This window comes from Chiloscyllium plagiosum, unplaced genomic scaffold, assembly GCF_037043375.1.
Source record: "Chiloscyllium plagiosum isolate Xiang-an unplaced genomic scaffold, Cpla_swu_hap1 HiC_scaffold_14, whole genome shotgun sequence".
NCBI lineage: Eukaryota > Metazoa > Chordata > Chondrichthyes > Orectolobiformes > Hemiscylliidae > Chiloscyllium > Chiloscyllium plagiosum.
This window is the reverse complement of record NW_028270152.1, coordinates 87,691,785-87,714,403: the sequence shown is the minus strand read 5'-3', so window position 1 is coordinate 87,714,403 and position 22,619 is coordinate 87,691,785.

Below are 22,619 nucleotides of genomic sequence, written 5' to 3'. Positions count from 1 at the left end.
TACAGGTCGTGAAACAAATGCAGGGTTCAGTGTGAATGTGAGTTTATTTGATCCAGACGAAACTCGCAGGTAGGGTTGGTGAGGTATTCGCATCACTATCAGAGGAGATAGCTGTGGAGTATGAGGTGAAAAAGACATTTTAGTGAGCTTGAACCGTTAGCCTATGTATAATCAGGGAACCTGGTCAAATTGCTTCTGAAAGCATCAAACAGAATAATTCTGATACATAGATACGAGCTTTAAAAATCGAGCAAACCTACGATGTCTTCAGAGAGGTAATCATTTTCGAAATTTTTTTTTTGAAGAAAATCAATGCCTGAAGTACTACGAACCGATGTAGAAAAGCAGCGAGTTAAAATGGAAAGGTTATCAGCTGGAGTGGCTGATGATTATAAGATGTTCTGTAAAACATGGTTTGGCCACCGGGTGGTGGGGATCCCCAATGGAGGACTCTCTACGCAGGAGTCCTCCCCCTTTCTCTCGGAGATCTGGGGTGGAGGGTGCTGCACGCAGCGGTCCCCTACAACCGCAGATTGCGGTGGTTCACGGGCTCCCAGCCCAACTGCTTGTTCTGTGGCGCTGTGGAGTCCGTGCAACACGTGTATATTGGGTGTGGGCGTTTGCACTCCCTTTTTGATTTTCTCAAAAATCTCCTCCTCTGCTTTTGGTTGCACTTCATTCCCACGCTACTGATCTTCGGGCACCCGGTACGGAGGAGGGAGGGCAGGTCTGAAGACCTCCTCGTGGGTCTGCTCCTGGGCCTGGCCAAACTGGCAGCGGGCCGTGGAGGAGGTCGTTAGGGCCGACTGCCTGCCCCCTTTCTGCGGTTACGTTAGGACTCGGGTGTCCTTGGAGAAGTAGCACGCGGTGTCCACCAACACCCTGGAGTTGTTCAGGGAGAGATGGGCGCTGCAGGTAGTGGAGTGCATTATTTCCCCCTCCAACTCGATTTTGATTTAATCTCTGCCCTCCCTTTCACTGTTTTGATCACACAGTATTGTCCTTTGATGTGAAGGGCAGTGCTTGACACTGGCCACTCTGGTGGTGGAAATTGAATAAAGATTCGTGCACTTTGTGTCTCACACCTGCACACACATACCATGGGTGCTGGAGAGAAAAGTAAGCACTACCACAGTTAGGCGGTAGTGTGGGGAAAAGAATAAAGGGACGAAAACAAATAAACAGGAGAAAAAAAGAAGAAAAAATAAACACGGTTTGGCTTCCAGAATCAATGTCAGTATGTGAATGACACATCGGGCAAAGAGAAATCTTCACGTGGAAAGTGAAATGTAGATCTCAGTGAATATCATAAGGATAACTTAGCACAGGGAGAAATAACATTGAGGGTGACAAAGAAGTTAAAATGCTCCACTGTTTTCATTGTAATAAAGTGGGCCACACGAACTGACAATGTTGGTGATCTAGGATAAAGCCAGATGCAGGCAAACCAGAAAAGCCTGCGAGTTATGTTGGACTAGTAACAAAAAGCATATGGCAAGTTTGACAATTGTCTTACACTGTACAAGATGATCAGAGATTGGTAAAGGAGGAATTGCTAAATCTACTTAAAAAATATGCAAGCCAGGGTAAAGTTGATTCACATAGGCTAGGAGTAGCAGTTGAAGAGTTTACAATATTAAGGGATACAGAATCATCTCCGTCTGTGGTGTTGAAGGATGACGAGATACGTACTCCTGAGGGACTATTGCCAGAAAACTGGTAATAGGAATTCATGGAAAAACAAAAGGGTGCTCACCTGTATAAAGTTAGGCGAGAGAGTCCTGGGAAGAGAAGAGAATTTGTGGAGGGAGTAATGAACTAGCTCTCAGCTCCAGGAATACATTTTATAATGTCAAATGATGTAACTGATTCACCAGTAGTCCTGCTACCTACTCTCGCTCAAAAGCCAGTGGAGACGCAGGCAACTGAAGAAATGAAGGATGTTTATCCAGGAATGTTGTCATAGTTTGTGGTCATAAGATTACAGAGGCACAAGCTGAAGCAGGAGAGACAGAAACGGGCAGATAAGGAAGCTGACATAACTTTACTGGAGACGTTTTTTGGTCAGTTTGGCAGGACACAGCTGGAGCAAATTGGTAAACATGCACATATCTTTAGGTCTGCTACGCCTATAGAGTTAGAACGGAAATATGAGAATTTAAAATAGCTGCATCGACAAGCCCATATACGGAGAAACAGAATGAATGTATCCCTCTGTGTTATAAATTAACAAATGATGTCTTAATGAGGCGGTGGAGACCATCTCACATTAAGCAGATGAGACATGGGCAGAGATTCATGAAAATGTTTTACCAGTAGGATATAGGATGGAAGTGCTGCGAGTGGCGTATGAGAAATACAAAGACATTTTTACACGTCTGGACTACACAAGGATGTAGTTGAATATTGCTAGATGTGTCGTACATGTCAGCTAATTGAAAGACGACAGGCAGTAATAAAACCAGTATCTTTAATACATATTGCAGCACTTGAGGAACCTTTCACAAGGGTCTGGATCGACTGAATAGATCACCTACCTCAAACAAAGAATAGGAATCAGCATTACTAACAATGTTAAAAATCACAAAACACCAGTTTATAGTCCAACAGGTTTAATTGGAAGCACACTAGCTTTCGGAGCGACGCTCCTTCATCAGGTGATTGTGGAGGGCTCGATCATAACACAGAATTTATAGCAAAAATTTGCAGTGTGACGTAACTGAAATTATACGTTGAAAAATTGATTTAAGCCTTTCATTTGTTAGAATACAGTGATAGTTTCACTTCTTTCGTGTGTAAATCACAAACCCCTTTTTTTAAAGTTGCATTCTCGGGTTAGCTGTTAACAAAGGTGATAGCCAGACAATATGTTGACAACATATTCTATCAGATGAAAGGCTGAACAGACAATCAATTTTTCAATGTATAATTTCTGTTACGTCACACTGCAAATTTTTGCGATAAATTCTGTGTTACGATCGAGCCCTCCACAATCACCTGAAGGAGTGTCGCTCCGAAACCTAGTGTGCTTCCAATTAACCTGTTGGATTATAACCAGTTGTGTGATTTTTAACTTTGTACACCCCAGTCCAACACCGGCATCTCCAAATCATGTTTATTAACGATAGTGGACATGTCGACTAGAATTCCAGAGGCAACCCCATTTTGCAACATGCGGCTAAACGGGTTCTAGAGGAATTACTTACATTTTTGATGAGATATGGACCATCAATAGAGATCCAGCCAGAGCAAGGATCAATCTTCACATCCAAATTATTGAATGACATTATGGACAACTTGGGATTAAACGAATTCAAATCGACTGTGTAACATCCAGAATCGCAAGGAGAGACAGAGAGATGACATTAAACACTAACGACCATGTTGATGGCTTATGGGTAAAATTATCCAGATGATTGGGATAAAGGAGTTCTGGTTGTACTTTTCTGTGATCGGAGATGGACCGAAGGAATTGATCAGATTCAGTCCATTTGAATTAATGTTTGGGTATTAAGTAAGAGGACTGTTATAATTAATTGAGGAGAAATTAGTGTGTCAGAATTCAGAGACGACCCATTTGGATCCTGAGACAAATTTCAGAGAACGATGAAATAGAGCTGGAGAGTTAGCTCTACATCAATAAAAAGTATCACAGCACACAAAGACAGAAGAAGCGGAAAAGAAACATTAAAAATCACCATTTTGCAACTGAGGATATGGTGTCAGCCTTACTTCCAGTAATAGTTGAGCTTTAAGAGGAAGGTTTAGTGAACTTTAACAAATCAATAAAAAATTTAGTGAAATGCACTACTCGATAAGGACTCCAGAAAGGGAAACATCTCACAGAATGTGCCATGTGAAAATGCTCAAAAGCTATTTTGATAGGGAAGGAAATCAAGAGGCAAAGGTGTTAATGATAACAGTACAGAAGGAAGAAGCAAGTTCAGAGGGTTTTGAATTGGAAATTCCTCAAATCAAATTGGAAAATGAAGAAGTTGACAAAAATTGGGATAAGTTATTGAGTTTCTTTCCAGACGAAAATTGAAACCATCTGAAAAAAGTTATTACTATCACATGTGAAGATGTGTGGAAATAAACTGGGAAATACTAACATAATTGTGCATCATGTCCATGCAGGGGATGCTGATGCGATTAGGCAACACCCGTGTAGTCATAACCCTCTGAAGTTGACACACGTTCAGAGGAGATAGATGCTCCAAGATGGCAAAATCATCATGAGTTACAGTGACTGGAGCTCACCCACAGTCATTGTGCAAAAGCCAGTTGGCACCCAACGGTTATGTGTGGATGATCGCAAAATCAATGCCACAACAAGACTGTTGCATATCCAATTCTATGGCTGGAGGACTGTGTCAACAATGTGACGCTAGCAACTTAGATTTATAAGTTGACTTGCTAAGACGTGACTGGCAAATAATTCTGTCAAAGACTTCGAATGCAACTTCGTGTGTCGTAACGCCAAATGGTCTATATCAGTTCAAATCATGCCATTTGTTGTGAAAAGCAGTCCAGCCATATTTCGGGCACTAACTAATAAGATCATTGCCGGATTGCCGAGATCTGTGGTGTATATTGACAACCTGGTCATTCTTTTTCGTCACTCATGGAAGAAACATTTAAAGCCTTTATCGGACTTGTTTGATCGACTTCGGAAGGCAGGCTTGGTAGTAAACCTAGCTAAAGTGAATTTGTCAAGCCCAAGTCACCTTCTTGCGCTATGTTATTGGACATGGACAAATATCCCCATGGGATGCGTCAATGAAAATAATTGGGGAATTTCCCACACCGCCAACGAAAAGAGGGTATAACGATCTGTGGGATTTATTGGATCTTGCCGAATGTTTTTTTTTGCCGAACGTTAGCAGTGTTGGTACTCCACTCACTGAACTGTTAAGAAATGGCAAGATGTTTCAGTGGATAGCGGACTGTGAAAAGCCATTTGACAACCAAAGAACGGTGTTAACCAGTGGCCCAGTATTAGCCACAGCGGATTTCACGAAGCCTTCCAAGATGGCTATTGATACCAATGATGTGGGTGTCGGTGCAGTGCTCATGCAGGAGGATGTCAAAGGGATAGATCGACTCATCGTTATTTTTGGAGGAAGTCGAACCTCCGACAACAGAAACAGTCTCCAGTAGAGGAAGACACTTTAACACTGATGTTGGCATGAAAACATTTACGTTATTATGTTGCCAGCAATGCATCTGACAATCGTATACATTTATCGGAACACATTGACATTTGTGGAAAACGTAATGGACAAAGAGGCCAGATTGATTAACAAGGGAGCTTGTTGTTGCAGCCATTGAATTTGACAGTTATGTATCTGGCAGGTCGCAAAAACGTGATTGCTGATGAATTGTCGAGATTTGAGGCGTTCGATGGCGGGATTGCCACGACATGAATCTGCGTGAGCTTGTGCATGATTGCATGTTTACAGTGTATATGTGTGTTTTAAACATTGAACAATGTACATTTGAAGGGGTTTTAAAAAAGGAAACCATCTTTTCACATTGATGTTTCATTATTTTTAAAAGGGTGAGGGATCACAAAGCTGGTCTTTTTTGCTCTAAAAGCTGCTTCATTTCTCAAAGATCTTGTGTCATTATTCTTTTCTTTTATCAGAAAAGTCGTAAACAGATCCTGGCTCCGATTAATTGGTTTGGCACAGAGCTGAAAAAGGATTTTTACAGGCCTTTTGATCATATGTGAAAGGATGAAATTTCAGGCCAAAACGGTCAAGGTTTAGAAGTGATCTGTGCAATGAAAGGGGAATGGCCAACTCTCGAGCTGAGCATTTCAGTTCAGAACTAGTTAGGAATTCACCTGCGTGGAAACATGCTCTCTCTCTCTTTCTGCCCTTCTCACTTCAACATGCAATCATTTATCTCATTTATAATCTTTTAGGTGGGTTGCTGATTGGGGCTGTGTTGTATATTCGGAACAGCAAAAATAATTCTATTTTGTGTAGATGGTGTTCTGTTGGACTATTTTATTCTGCTATTTATGTTCCATTGTGAAATTCTGTGAATCTATTTTTGTCTGTTTTAAAATCTGGTCGTCAACCTAGCTAACTTGCTCCGGATAATTTTCATTGTACACTTATAAAAGCGAACTGCAAGGTCTTGGTCTGGCCAGCCTGATTAAGAATGTTTTGAGTGATCTGGCCTAGTCCATTACACGAGAAGCAGATAGATGACAAAGTAGCAATCTTTACTTCAGATAAATTAACTAAATTATTGCAGCAACGTAAAAAAAAATCTAAAGATATCACAGCAAAATTCATACAGTGAGTAAGAACACAGATGTATCCCTGATTGTTATTACCTTTTCAATGATGTCTTCATGAGGAAGTGGATTCTACCACATGCTCAAACGCATGAGAACAGGGCAGAAGTTCATCAGTCGTGTGCCCAGAGTGTTGTAGAAAGGTGGTGTTGCAAATAATGCATGATCAAACAGTAGGAACTCCGGGGGGAGAAACTCCGGCTCAAATACAAAAACATTTTACTGCCCTGGACTGCACAAGGATGCAGTTAAGTTTTTCCAAACGTGTGATACATGTCAAGTGATTGGAAAACCACATGCCATAATTAATCCCGCGCCTTTAATGCACTTTGTGCATTTGAGAAACATTATACAAGAGTACTACTTAATTGTGTATAACCCCGACCACAACAAAGGGTGCAAATAAGTATGTAAGAGTCATAATGGATGCATCCACAAGTTTTCCAGCGGCCATTCCAATACACAATATCACAGTGAAAATATTGTACAGGAGTTAGTCAATGTTTTCATTTCACATGGACAAGCCACAGAAATATAATCAGACCACGCTGAAACTTCACATCAAAATTAATCAACGAACTTACAGATAGCTTAGCAATAATACAACTCATATCTACAGTATGCCAACCAGAATCACCGGGAGTGCCAGAAAGTTGGCATCAGACATTAAAGACCATTTTGGGAGCTTATAGTCAAGACTATACAGATGATTGGGATAAGCGAATTCCACCTGTATTTTTCGCCATCAGAGATGAACCAAATGAATTGTCTAAATTCACTTCATTTGAATTAGATGTTTGGGCAGGACGTGAGAGTCTAAAATTGAATAAGTTGAAACTGTTAATCGTAATTTAGAGGCCACCGGTTTGAAGCTTTGTATCAAATTTTAGGAAACCGCGAAACGGACTTGTGAAGTTGGCTCCATAGCATTCAGAATTATGAGAGCATGCAATGAAATTGGAAGCAGACAAGAAATCAAAAACCGGCAAAGTTGTTATTGGAGATCAAGTTGCACTGTTACTTCCAGTGATATGCAAACCCGTAAGAGCAAGGCTGAGTGGAATGAATTAATCGAAAGGAGTTTGATTTACATGAACTATATGATAAGGACTGCAGACAGAAATAAATCTTCAGAGTGTGTCTTGCGACTATGCTCAAATAGTATGTTGACCGGATAGGAAAGGAAGAAGAGACTGTGTTATTCAAAGTTTGTGAGAAGATTTGTAGCTCGGGTGCTTGTTGTTGTGGTTCTGTTCGCCGAGCTGGGAATTTCTGTTGCAGACGTTTCGTCCCCTGTCTAGGTGACATCCTCAGTGCTTGGGAGCCTTCTGTGAAGCGCTTCTGTGATGTTTCCTCCGGCATTTATAGTGGTTTGAATCTGCCGCTTCAGGTTGTCAGTTCCAGCTGTCCATTGCAGTGGTCGGTATATTGGGTCCAGGTCGATGTGCTTATTGATTGAATCTGACAACCGAAAGCGGTAGATTCAAACCACGATAAATGCCGGAGGAAACATCACAGAAGCGCTTCACAGGAGGCTCCCAAGCACTGAAGATGTGACCTAGAGAGAGGACGAAACGTCTGTAACACAAATTCCCAGCTCGGCGAACAGAACCACAACAGACTGTGTTATTGGTTACAACACAGAGTGTCGAAACAAGTTCAGAGGAATATGAAGTGGGCATTCTTCAAATTAAATTTGGCAATGAAAATGTATGGAAGTTCATTTAACATATGTATTTAACATAGTATTTTAATGCATGCACAGGATCATGTTGCATAGCTCCAATAACAGGTAACTTGTACTGTGATAGGTCAGATAAACCACTGAAGGATGAGTTAATCCTGTGGACGATGGTTATGTAATTTGTTTGGTAAAGTGTAATGTAGTGAAGCAGTGTGGCAGAAGATGATTAGTTTGCAGAGACAAAGCAAGCCAATGTGATTGGTTATGCTTATGCTATCAGATAAGGGCAGGAACTCGGACTTCACAAGTTGCAGAAAGAAAAGATAACTTAAGGTGTAGGTTTTCTCGTTAAGTAGTATGTTTGATATCCAGACGTTTCATTACCCGGCTAGGTAACATCATCAGTGGCGACCTCCAAGTGAAGCAAAGCTGATGTCTCCTACTGTCTATATATATGTTTGTCCTGGATGGGCTTCCTGGGTTTGTGGTGATGGCACGCCAACCATAACGCCATAAACAAACAAATATATCTAGATATCATCTACCAGCCCCTCAGAAAACGAACAGGAACTGACATCACCACAAACCCCAGGAACCCCATCCAGGGCAAATATATAAATAGAAAGCAGGAGACAACAGCTTGGCTTCACTTGGAGGTCGCCACTGATGATGTTACCTAGCCAGGTAATGAAAATTCTGGAGATCAAACCTACAGCTCAGCGAACAAACCTACACCATAAACCTCAACCTCAGCTACAAACCTTCACAAACCTTGCAGAAAAGGTAACTGGTGAGCAAAAAGGAAACATATTTCTGATTACCACAGTTTACTATTTCAAATTAAAGTTTATTTCGTGAAGAATTTTCTAAACATCCTTGTACTTTGTTAAAAAGCATTGGCTGACTTTCCACTACAGAACTTGTTAAAATTTGGGATAAATTATTGAGTCCCTTACAGAGGAAATTCAAAGTAACTTGAAAGATTCATTACTATAGTGGGAGAGATACTTGAAATCAACTGGGAAGTATTAACCTCTTTGTGCATCATGTTGGTCGAGGAGTGCTGTTCCGATTAAGTAATATCCTTCCAGAGTTAACCTTCTAAATTTGGCACAATTTTCAAAAGCAGATTGAATGCATGCTCCGAGACGACATATTCGAAGTGAGCTACATTGATTAGAGCTCAGCTTTAGTAAAAGTGCCAAAACAAGGAGGAATACAATGGTTATGCATGGACTTTCGCAAAATCAATGCAGTTGCAAATCCGGATTCCTCTCAGATTCCACGTTTGGAAGACTGTATTGAAAAAGTGCAACTGCAACTCACATTTTTAAATTGGACTTGCTCAGGGATACTGGCAGGTACCTTTGTTTGAAAAAGTGAAGACAATTTCAGTTTGTGGAACGCCAAATGGACAGCATCATTTTAAAGTCACGCTGTTTGGCATGAAAAATGTGGCAACCACATTTCAGAGACAAACCAATAAGGTTATTGCTAGACTCCCTAATTTTGTACGTTATATTGATGATCTGTTCATTGTTAGTCTCACAGGGAAGGAATATTTATAACAATTATCGTACTGATTCAAAAATGGCTAGATGTGAACTTTCAAAACCTCAAGTCACCTTGCTAGGCCATGTAATTTGACACGGGCAAATGGTCCTCCGGGATGCAAAACAAATGTTAATTGTGCGGTTTCTCATCCCATCGACAAAAAGAGTGGTACTACAGTTCGTCGGATTGAATGGATTTTGTCAGAAATTCATACCCAAACATTACCAGTGTGGCTTTTTCACTCAGCGAATTATTGTGGTATGCTACACTGTTATAAGTCATTTTGCAGCCTGAAAGCTGTGTGAATCACTGCCCGATTGTTAGCCACAACGAATCATTCAAAGCCATTCGATGTGGCTATCGATGCGTGTGATATATGTATGTTACTGCTGTGCTTTTACAAGAAGACGACGAAAGGACAGAAAGTATGATCGAGTATTTCGCCAGGAGCTTGGACATTCGTTAGCAGCAATTTTTGACATTTCAGAAGTGGACTTTGAGCTTGGTAATGGGGTTGGAGCATTTAAACATTTTCTTAACAGTAATATATCTGAGACAACCGTATACAATGACCATAACCTATTGAAGATGGTGCAGAAATTTAAGACTTAAAAGTCTGGACTGAATTCGTGGAGCTTTTTGTTCCAACCATGCAGCTAGAAAATTGTGCACGTGGCAGGTCGAGAAAACGTGACTGCTGAAGTATTCTCAAGACTTGGATAAGAAACAGAAAATTTAGGTGGCAGGAGTGAACGGACTGAAACAGAATGTATAAGGGCGAGTTTGCATGTTTATAGTTATTGTAATGTATATGTGTTATTGGGTACTAACAGTGCAAAATTAAGGGCATTTTAAAATAAAACTATTTTTGGATATTAAGATGTGACGATGCTGCCCCTGCAACAAGCGTATTCTGTCCCATGTTTTTGTCTCGGAGGGGCTGTAAAAGCAGAAGTTGTGACATGTGTGGAAATATCTACTTGAAAAGCATGTAGTCCTTCTTTTAAAATAGAAATTCTTGTAAAATGAAAGGGGACTGGCCAGTTCTCCAGTTCAGAATTTGCTTTGGTTTCGTTTCCGTAAGCTGTTTTGCTTGCAGGTAATGGTCAAGTTTAAGCGGAGATCACAGCGAATCTGCTGGACCCGAGGAAACACCTCAGTGCTGATCTTGCCTCTCTCTGAGATCGCTCCTGTAAGAAACTGTGATTGTCAATGACATGTTCATGGAATGTTGCAAGTAATTGTAAAAGCATCACTAAGTTCCAATAGAGATAAGCAGGTTTCAAATAGTTCTGTCTGACTATGTTCAGTTTCTTTTTTTGTATGTATATGAATTATGTTTTGTTTAAAACTGAGTGGTTGTGCCGGCTGCCTCACTCAACGAACATTCACTCTCCAACGCTTAAATGAACTACAATAGTTATGATCTGGGCTGCAGTCCTGAGATGTCTTCGGTGGTCTGGCCTGATATATATAACGCGTGTTTGAATATTTCTGTTTATTGTAGTTTATCCAACTCAGTTGGCTGAATGGATCATTTGTGTTGCCGAGGGAGGCCAATGGCTTAGATTCAATTCCCAGCATTGACAGAGATTTTAGGAACGGCTCGATATTTCAACCTTAACTCTCAACAGATTGTGGTGATCCTTAGGGTAAACTATCATGAGTGTTCTCTCTCTAATGGCAGAGTAATTTCATAGTCCTCTGGGAGTTGGGCAATTTTATTCTGTCATGTTAATATTTTCAAACGTTTATCTGCATTATTATTTCGTTTTCTATTGTATTCCTAGATGATATGGCCATCTGCAGTTTCATTTTCTACGACTGTCAGCATTATCTCACACATTGTACATTCCTGCCCAGGCCCCATTAATCACTCAGCCGAAAGAGTACTCCAAAAGAGTTTTGGAATTTGCTCGGATCTCTAATGGCTAAACTATTCTTTTACAAATCAAGGATTACCCTGAAGACTTAAAGGAAGATGATGGGCCACAAAGTGTGCCTTGTAACATTACACTCTTCCTTCCTCAAGGCACAGACGTTATCGTGATCGTAATGATGATGATAGGTAATCCTAACCTGCATTCTTATTCAGGAAACTATCTGCTGTGCTTCAAAAATATTCAATTTCTCTGCTTTAATGCTCTCTCTGGAAGAGAGTTCCAAAGAATTAGAGCACCATGAGAAAAATAAGTAAATCTCCTCATTTCTCTAATAATTTGAAGATGTGTTTAAGTGAAAAGAAAAGTCCGTTTTGTTACAGAAAGCTGGCAGATTAGAATGCTCCAGTTGAAACTTATAAGTTCCGTTCATTCGTTTCTCTTTTTTCTTCTGTTTATTCTCTTTTCCTTCCTCTCAGGGCTTTTTCATTATTATTGTCTCACAGTGTCTGACACACCTGGGCTCTGACATCGATTGTTGGCCTCCGGCGTTAATTCCCGGCCCTCTCACGATGATTCACATCATTTGGCAAATACTTGCAAATTGATGCCACGGTCGACTGGTGTGGCGTGACTATCTTCCACAGCGGCCCGCCAATATGACATGGCGATCTCTCAACCAGTCACATCAGTTTCTCTGGAGTGGATTGGCGATCCCTTGCTCTCCCTTCGGGGCGTCGCAACTTGGCCAGTTGCCAGCATAGTTTCCAGCTACGCCCTGTTGTGCACTGGCAGCTAGGTGCGAGAGTGGTCAGTTGAATGAACGCTTGAAATGCTAAATGTTTTATTTCTCTCCTTTCTAAGATCTTATAAATAAACAAGCTGTGCTTTCAACCAAAGTCGGTGCTGTGCTTGGCGACTTATAAGCTTTTTCACTCTACTTATTTAGTGCATGTGTCAATAAAGACTACCTCTCTTCTTCTATTTTATCTGTTTTTTTTAACCAACCCTGTGGGAAAACGGATTACTGCTGCTGTAGACAGTCTTAGTGAGTACACACCCCGAGGCTGCGCGTGTGTGTTTTTTTGTCACATTACTTGACAAATATATACATTATACATACATACAGCACTTCCTGGAATTATGAAGGATTTACAGTTTACCTTTGGACTGAGAGGAGAAAGTGAGATCTGCAGATGCTAGAGGTCAGAGCTGAAAATGTGTTGCTGGAACAGCGCAGCAGGCCAGCCAGCATCCAGGGATCAGGAGAATCGACGTTTCGGGCATAAGCCCTTCTTCAGGAATGAGGAAAGTGTGCTGAACTGGGGTAGGTCGAGTTGCAGGGAATGAAAGTGGCGGCGCATGGCTGCAAGCGTGGAGGGGAGGATCCGGAGGGAGGTCTGTTCCTCATTCCTGAAGAAGGGCTTATGCCCGAAACGTCAATTCTCCTGTTCCCTGGATGCTGTCTGACCTGCTGCGCTGTTCCAGCAACACATTTTCAGCTTTGGACTGAGAGGTCATCTTATTTGAACACTCTTGTGGGGAGTTGATCAGCGGGATACTGATGTTGTATACTCCAAGCTTGTTGTGATTACCTTTGTTTAAGGAAGATAATTTCATTAATAAACAATTATAAATAGCTGAAAAAAGAAATCTGCCTGAATTGTTCCTATCACGGATCCTGACCCAGTCTGAGACCTATATTTTTGGCCATATCAACAAACTGATCACAGTTAAAATCTGTTGTGAGCAATGGAGGAAAGAGACGAGATGAGAAAGAGAGATCCCTCCAAACTCATTCATAGCAGGGATGAGGAGAAATTCACGAGTCGTATGCTGCTCGACCTGCTGTGATTTTTCAGCACTACAGTCTCGACCTAGAAGAACTCACCTTCCATTGTAATCTTAAAATAGAGAACTCCCACATCCCACTATTTAAAGAAAATAACATCAAATCATCTTGTAACTCTAAATGTGACCTACAAACAAAAACTATTCGCAACACTAACTCCACTTTCTCCTAACTTCTTGTTACTTGCCTCCAACTCTATGACAATATGCTGTTCCAATAAGATGCTTATTAAAATTACATCAACTTAATTTCAAAACGCTGTCGTCTTCTGTGACTTCACGCTTCAAGTTCTGAATTGCCTTTGTCGACTTCTTTTTGTTTTTACTGCGAGTGTGTTGCATATGCACACATACCTTTGAAAGACCGTAATTAGCAATTCCTTGGAGAGCAGAATGTTACTTCTCCGGGCTTATGGGTGTCGATGACAGCTACCCTGTCTCCTACTTTCCAAATGTTCACATTTTTATATCTTCGACGTTGGATGGTCTCCTTGCTTCAATATTGGCAAAACAATAAATTCAAACTGGATTGGGTTTAAGTTTCCTGGGGCATAACTTAAACTGATTAGTGGAATGTGCATTTTCGCAATAAAAGGAACCAAGACACAAATATCAATTTCACAGCCAAATGTTAGATATTTTAAATTTTCCAATGCAATCTCGGCTTGCCACACCGTCATTTTCACAGGTATGTGCACTCTCTCAGTTCAGAATAGCATTCACTCTATCTTAAGGATACAGTTCATGCCTTGAACTTCATAACACTACCAGTTCCCAGAAAACATCTTGTAACTCAAGGTTCATTCTTGACCACAACATCTTCACTTTTGACAATCAGTTCTTAATCCAGAAAGAAAGGACAGCCATTAGAAATAAATCTGCACCCAAGCCACCAACGATGTCATGCACAAGTTTAAGCAAGATTTCTTCACTGTGATGTTCGTCCGACGAGGCACATTTTCTTCCTCTGTACTCATGGCGATGAATCACTCAAAGGACTACACAACGGTACCAACAAATTGCATTCCCACAATCAGACTACTCATAGACTACTCCTCAAAATCAGTCGCATTCTTGTACACAAGCAACTTCATCAAGGACAGACATCTAAGTACCTCACTGTACCCACGGATAACCTCACGATGCTGCATTTTTCCAGCTTTGTTGAGACGAGGAGGAACGTACCAGACATCTACTGGAAGGTACAACAAAGAAACAGGATACGATGTTCAACTCATTGATCGCCAATTCTGACGACACAGTGAAAACGTGCTTCAACCTCTTCAGGAGATAGACATGGTATACAGCCGGTAGAGTACCTTTCATCTTCGAGTACTTCCCTGCAACGGAGAAACTACATCAGTTTCGTCGTGGCCTCAACATGTCATGGATGGTGACAAACATCTAGCCAAGAGCATCCAAATGCCTCCACTTCTCACATTCAAACAACAGAAAAACCTCAAAAAGGCCATAGTTTGGTGAAAACTATTTGGCTTCAGGGCAACATTTACCAAAACACCATATCACCCCTGCCATGGCAACCTCTGCAAAACATGTTAGATTATCGACACCGATATTACCATCACATGTGCACAGCAGGTACTCGTGTGACTCGGCCAATACTGTCTACATCATACGTTGCATATAAGGATGCCCCGAGGCATTATATAGCAGCAAGATTGTGCAGACGTTCCGACAATGGATGAATGGACACGTGCAGCAATCGCCCAGGCAGGAATGTTCCATCCCAGTTGGGGAACACTTCAGCGTCCAAGGACATTCAGCCTGTGACCTTCGGTTAAGCGTTCTCCAGGGTGGACTTGGAGATACAAGACAACGCAGTTTCGCTGAACAGAAGCTCATAGTCCAGTTCCGACCACATGAAGGCAGCCGAATCGTGGGCTTGAGTTCGTGTTGCACTACATGCTAGGCTCTTGTCACGGACTCTTCTACCACTCACGTTATTCCAGCAATGCAGATTATCGCCAGCACCAACCTATTTTCGATTTTCTGTAATTACTATTAATCAAAACATAGATCATCTCTTCACTTGTTATTCAACTGTCGACAATTTACTCAGAGACTTTTGATCTCCAGCAAAGACTTCTCATACAGCCTGTCGACACTCCAGACACACAAATCACTTTTCGCTTTTGCTACTTAATATTCTTAATTAACTTGCTATTATCTCAATGCTTATAAATTCTGTGCCTGATTGCTTCCCCTATTTCACCTGAAGAAGGAATAGTGCTCTGAAACCTTGTGATTTTAAATAAATCTGTTGGACTTTCACCTGGTGTCATATGACTTTTGCTTTTGTCCATCCCAGTCCAACATTGTCATCTCCACATCATGGCTCCCATCGACACCAATTGGGTTTCCATGAAGATCATGCATATTGAAGCAGATATCAGACTTCTACAGATAGGCAAGGGAGCAGGAATGTTCCTGAAAGGACGATAGATCACGAGCCCACTCAAGTCGCCCTACAATACTGACTTACACTGAGATACTATGCCGTAACACCTCTTATGCACTCATCCATCGTCTCGCACACGAGCTCGACAGCAGATGTCGCAACTTTGAATTCGACACAGAGTCCATATTTTCAGTTTGCGCTCAAGACACAGTCAACCAACTATGAAAAAAATGTCACGCAGACAGTGCCACGGCACCACATCACCTGCACGCACACTACGAAGAAAAGACTTGACAAACACCGCATCAGGGCCAGCAGTTTAAAAAAAAAAAGCCTCCGCTCGTATACGGTTGAAACCAATAGTATCATAGGGATGTCAATTTTTTTTAACCACACTCTACGAAATTGAAGTGCTCATCCAAGAGCTCAAATTCCACCCCACTTCCAAAAGGGAACACATTGGGCTTCCAGCAGACACAGACGAATTCGTTAGATAAATGAAGTTCTGGGAATTCTTCCTCAATCACCAAGATATCAGCAATCAGCCCAATGACACTATTGATGAAACAGAGCAATCCAGCGAGAGATCCACAGTTCAGAGACCAAGGAAAAATTCGAATTTGACCCGTCCAGAAGGCCACACACCTTGTTTCGACATGTACGCCCAAGCCATCAGAAGATCGGTTAATGCCAGATTCAACAGCTGAGTTCACAACTTAACAAAAACTTTATGTAATCAAAACAAAATACTATCCATGTTCTCAGAACCAACCACAACATTGTGGTTAAACAAGCAAACTACTAAGGAGCCATCGTCATAAAAAAACAGAACAGTCTACTGCAAATAAATTTTCTGACAATTGAACAACCAAGAATATTACAGACCAGACCAAAAAATACACCCATCAACTGAACAGAATTTTGTAGATATTTGACCCAGGTCTGAAGAGTTCCTATGCGCTCTCGTACCTTCAACATGGGAGACTTCTATTGCCTTCCTAAGATACACAAAACCAACCCACTTGGACGTTTCATTGCATCAAGCAACGGGATGTTCTGTCAGAATCTCTATAACTTTGTCACCCGGAACTTGAACCTCATTATATAAGGAACACCTCGTTTCTGTTGTGACACTACAAATTTCCTACAGAACCTAAAGACCCACAGACCAGTCGAACCAGGAACATTTCTTGTCAAACTAGATGCATCGGCGCTCTACACCAACATCTCTCACGGTGATAACATTGCTGAAACAGCCTCAGTACTCAATGCTGACAACTGCCAATTTCCAGACGATATCTTTAAACGTATCCACTTCATCTTCAAACACACTGGCTTTATTGTTCTTTCTCCAGATACACGGAACAGTTATGGGAACCAAATTTATATCCTAATACGCCAGCATTTTCATGCGTAAGTTCACTTCTTCTTTGTGCAGGACCTCCGACCAGTGCTATATACTAGATATATTGAAAACATTTTCTTCGTTTGGACTCATGGTGAGGAATCACTACACCGATCATGACAAAATCAACAAGTTTCATTCCATCATCAAAATAACCATGGATTACTCTTCTGAATTAATCTCATTCTTGGACACATGTATCTCCATCCAGGACAGACATTTCTGCATCTCGCTCGACCATAAGCACACGGATAAACTGACAATCCAGGACTTCTCCAGGTTCCATTCTAAACACGCTGTAAGGAAAAGCCCTGCACATATACATTAGATTAGATTAGTTACAGTGTGGAAACAGGCCCTTCGGCCTAACAAGCCCACACCGACCTTCAGAAGAGCAACCACCCAGACCCATTCCCCTAAATCTACTCCTTCACGTAATCCTACCGGAAATTTACTTGGCCAATTCACCTAACCTGCACATGTTTGGACTGTTGGAGGCAACCGGAGCACCTAAATAATTTATTGAATGCTGGCCTTTGCGATTCTGGAGACACGGGTAGAATGTGCAAACTCCACGCAGGCAGTGGAGTTGCCTGAGGCGGGAATTGTACCCGGATCTCAGGCGCTGTGAGGCAGCAGTGCTAACCACTGTGCCACCATGCTGCCCATAATGATCTGCTCAGGACAGATACTGGTAAACGCTAAAAGATGCCCTCATAAGAAAGGAATATGATGTAATTTGTCGATGGTCACATAGAGAGATTGCAACGCCCTTCTCAGAGAACAGACACTGGACACAACCAATAGAGACATTTCGTTGTCCTGTACTTGTATGGAGTGGAGAAATTGTACCATGTTCTTTGCAGCCTTCAAAATGCCATTGGCAATGATGAACATATCGCCAAAATCATCCCGACACCTTCACTTTTCGCCTTCAAACAGCCACCTAACAGTAATAATCAATGTACTGGAGCAGGACGTTCCACAAATATCTTCATACTTAATGATACGAGAGCCCAAGAAATCAATGCAGAGAAGCAGGTAAAATATCTGTACCATCCTCAGCCAGAAGTGGTGGTGTCTCCAGAATCACAGATGCCAGTCTTCAATAAATTCGATTCGCTGCATCAAAAACCAGCTGAACATAGTAGTTCCAATGAAGGCAACGGACCTTGACAGTATTCCTGCAATAGGACTGAAGAGTTATGCTGCACAACAAGTTGTGGTCCTGGGGAAGCTGTTTCATTCCAGCTCCAACTCTGACAACCAGCTGGCAATTTGGAAAATTGTTCAAGTATGTCCTGTCTCCTAAGCGGAGAATAATTACAATCTAACCAGTTACCTCACCCTCAGTCACATCACTGGAGTCATACAGCTGAAAGTGTTTTTTGACAGAGATGTCAAGCAGCACAGAAATAACCTGCTGAGTGTGGTTTCCGCTAGGGTTTCAGGAGGAGTTGGTGTTGTTTTCCAAATGTCACTGGATTACTAATTCAGACCATGCTAATGCTCTGGCATTTGATGAGCAGTTGAGAACAAGTTAAGAAAATCTAGATCTAAAATCCGATATCAATAATAATGACCCAGAAGCCAATATCAATTGTTCAATTCAATTTCTTTTCCCAATGTTCTTTCAGGAAGCAAATCTCCTGTACCTTCCTGGTCTGGCCTCGCAATGACTCTGAACACACAGATATGTGATAAACTATTCAATGTTCTCCGAAACGGCCAAGCAAGAAACTCCATTTTATCAAAATGCTTCGAGGTCTTGAAGGAAAAAGTCTGAACACAACATATGGCTCTGGCCTGCAATTTAGAAAAGGCAACATTCAACACACTTCTGTTGTCTATGTGGATGTGTTCTTTCTGATGTCTACGAGGTTGTAACAATATTTTCAAAGCTCTCCTACAGACAACACAGAAACGTCGGGAAGGGACGAGCCCGTTTTAATCATTGAGCCTCCTTCATGCTCATATTTGGCTTAACATCTCCACAATGCAGTCCCTTCACTCCATCAGGCGTGTTCCCCCATTAATATAATGATGGCTGATCCTTTATCTCCACACCATATTCTTATTCTCTCTCCATCCCTCTCATGTCTGCAAATCATTACTTACACTCAGTGTTTTGGTTTCCCGAACCTTATGGTGATATAGTAATCCCCAGATTCACTAAACTCTGCATTGGCGAATGATCACACAATGTCAGGTTTTTCTATATTGCACAGATGTCCCCACTCATTTTTCCAAAACCTCATTTAATACATGACAGCCGACCGAAACTCTGATTCTCACAAGAAGCATGGCATGGCATCCTAGAGATCTGTCCAGTCATGCTTTGCTGCACTCAGTCAATGTCACGGTTTTCTTTTGTCACGTAAGGAGCCCAGAGCTGCTCACAAAAACCACTGTGTTCGAGATGAGGTCTCAACAAAGCCCTGTACAGCTTATGAAGACTCTATTACCCCGGACTCAAATCACCTGAAATGAAGTTCACCACATCATTTACCTTCCTAACTGCTTTCTGCTCCAGCAATATTGTTTTCAGTGATTAGTATACAAGGAGATCCAGAAGATTTTCGATGTGACAACAACACATTTGGTGGATTTACGTATACTGATCAGCTTGCCAATGCCATTACCACTATTAACTTCAGATTTCAAAACACACTGCCCTGTTTGTGCCTTCAAGGTCCACGCAGAAAAAACAAAACAAAATAAGATCACCAGTTTCAATTCAAGTAGGTGGTTGCCATTCTACATTTTTTCGACAAAGTGCACAGCGTCACATTTATCCACATTGCTCTTCATCTACCACACATTTGCCCATTCACCCCACTTTTCTCAATCAGCTTGAAGGTTTCTCACAACCTCGTCACGTTCATCCAACATGAGCAGGTTTGGAAATATTGCATATGGTTTTCCTGAAGAAGAACTTATGCCCGAAACGTCGATTGTCCTGCTCCTTTGATGCTGCCTGACCTGCTGCGCTTTTCCAGTAACACATTTTTAAGCTCTGTTCTCCAGGATCTGCAGTCCTTACTTTCTCCTATGTTTTTCTCAATCAACTGCTTGATTCATATTGTGAAAAGCTGTGGCCAAACACTACTATTATGGCACTCACCAAGCCTCCACTCCAAAATATAGTTTCACTCCTATGCACTGCATCCTATTGGATCTCCCGTTCAATCCCAATTCAATAAGATTTGATCTTGCAGTCTAGGCTTTTGTTTTAGTAAAAATGTTTCTGAAAATCCAAATGCATTCGATCCATTGCTACTCCATAAATTATTTACTCATCAGGTTTTCAAATATAACTTCAATTTCATAAATCTATGCTGCCTTTGTCAATGCCCAATCATTTTCAGTCCCGACATTTTCTCCAAAACAGTCCGTGTTTACTAATTTCTCCCTGGCCCTATGTTAGTCAATTCACTCTGTGTGAATTGTTATAGTGTCACATCAATTTCTCTCATTCTCTGAAACCCCGGAGCCCTGAGGCCTAGTTTCCTCATCAGACAATCTTGGCATCTGAAGAATTAATCAGGAGAATACATATTGTTGTCAGTAAATTCTTACTGAGATTGGGAGACCTATACTTTACGTAATATTCCAGCTACAGTCTCACCAACTATTTATGCAACTACAGCAAGATGCCTTTACATCTTTTTTCCCAATTTTCTTGAAATGAATGTAAACCTTACTGTTGCACTGTCGTTTGCATATGTTCCTCTCGATATATTTCGCTTCAATTTTTAAAAAATCTCCCGATTATCCTACTATATCACTTTCAGTATTTGCACAATAAACATTTTCGAACCACTCCAGAAAAGATTTGTCAATTATGATTGCACTTCCCTAAATCCGTAATAACTCTCTTTAATTTTGATATTACTTTCGAAATATCCAGGATCACATCCTTTCTCCTCTTAGAAAGCAATGGGGTCATTCAGCACCCTCAAATTTAAAGCGCAGGAACTGGAGGCAACCAAAAAGTGACTGGAGAGTGTTACACTGGAATAGGCGGAACCCATTCAGCTCACTGAAGCTCTTTTACAGGAATTGGAAAGAATGCAAAACTAATTGCAACTTTATGTGGGAGGTAATTCTGCTCAGACCTCTGGCATACGGGAACTATAGGAGAACAATTAATTCTTCAACACATTTCAGGGATTTATGAGGAGATTGTTCAACATGTCGAGTCTGTCATGAACGAAAACGGGGAGCCACTTCAGATCCTCAAACTGTTGCATAGAAACAGCAAGATTCCAAAAGTCCTCAAGCTTCTTGTCCATTAACGTGAGCAGGGCAAGCAGTCGTTGAATCTCTTACTCAGGAGCGGGGGCAGGACATCCCTGCCTTCGAGGCAATAATTTAGGAACACGAGGAGGACATTCAAGGAAGGACCATCAGATTCAGCATGGTTGTACGAGGCAAAATCGTCTTTGAATTCTTTGTTTGAGTTCTTTAAAGATATGACAGGCAAGGTGGATAACAGGTTTTTTAGTGACCTAATATTTGTGGTCTTTGAGAGGCCCTTGAATAAGTTGCTGCATAAATGCTTACTTTGTTCCATAACAGCACGTGGGGATAAGACGAACTTATTTGCTGGAAGAGAAGGTCAGATGACCAACACAATGCAGACAAACAGTATAAATGAGTCGTTTTATTGGTGGCAACTTGTGGAGTGTCATAGAATTTGGTCCTCAGGGCCAATTATTTGCAAGCTCGATTATTACTTGGAAGAGGGGATAGAAATATGGTAGCTAAATTATCAGGGAATGCAAGAGGTGTTGGAAAAACAGATTGCAATTAAATTGTAAGAAATTCAAACATAAATGGATATGGATAGTTGGGTGATTGATACAACATTTGGCAGATGAAATTTAACATAAGTAAGCAAGGGGATATCTACTTTCGTCAAAGGAATTCAAATCAACTTAGTATTTGAATGGAGCGAAACTCCAGAATACTTAACTGCAGAGGGCTCAGTATGACCTCGTGCGCAAACGCTGAAAACGTGCATGCCGGTAGAGCAGGTAATGAGGAAGGAAAGTGCAAGTTCAGTATTTATTTCTAAAATAATAGATCATGAAGGTCGAGAAGTGTTGCTGTAACTGTGTCAGGAACTAATGAGACTACACTTCTGGTGCTCTGACTTCAGGGGTAATGTCGTTACTTTGAGGCAGTTCAGAAGAGAAGGTAGACATGTCTCTGAGAAATTAAAACTGAAACACTCAGAGAAAATCGCCTCACCTCTTAATTTGCCAAATAAGTGTGACAAGTGGTATAACGTACCTGTTAACCACGATCTGTTATTAAAGAGTAGTTATATGAAATGGATTATCTGATATTTCATGTGACAGTAACAATTAACAATTTATTTATCGAAATCCAGCAATGAATAACTTAACAGAATTGCTATCAATTTCCCCCTTCATATTAACTATTCCCAAACTGAACTAAATTCTACTGAAGTGAATACTGTTCAGATAAACACAATTCAATTGATATAA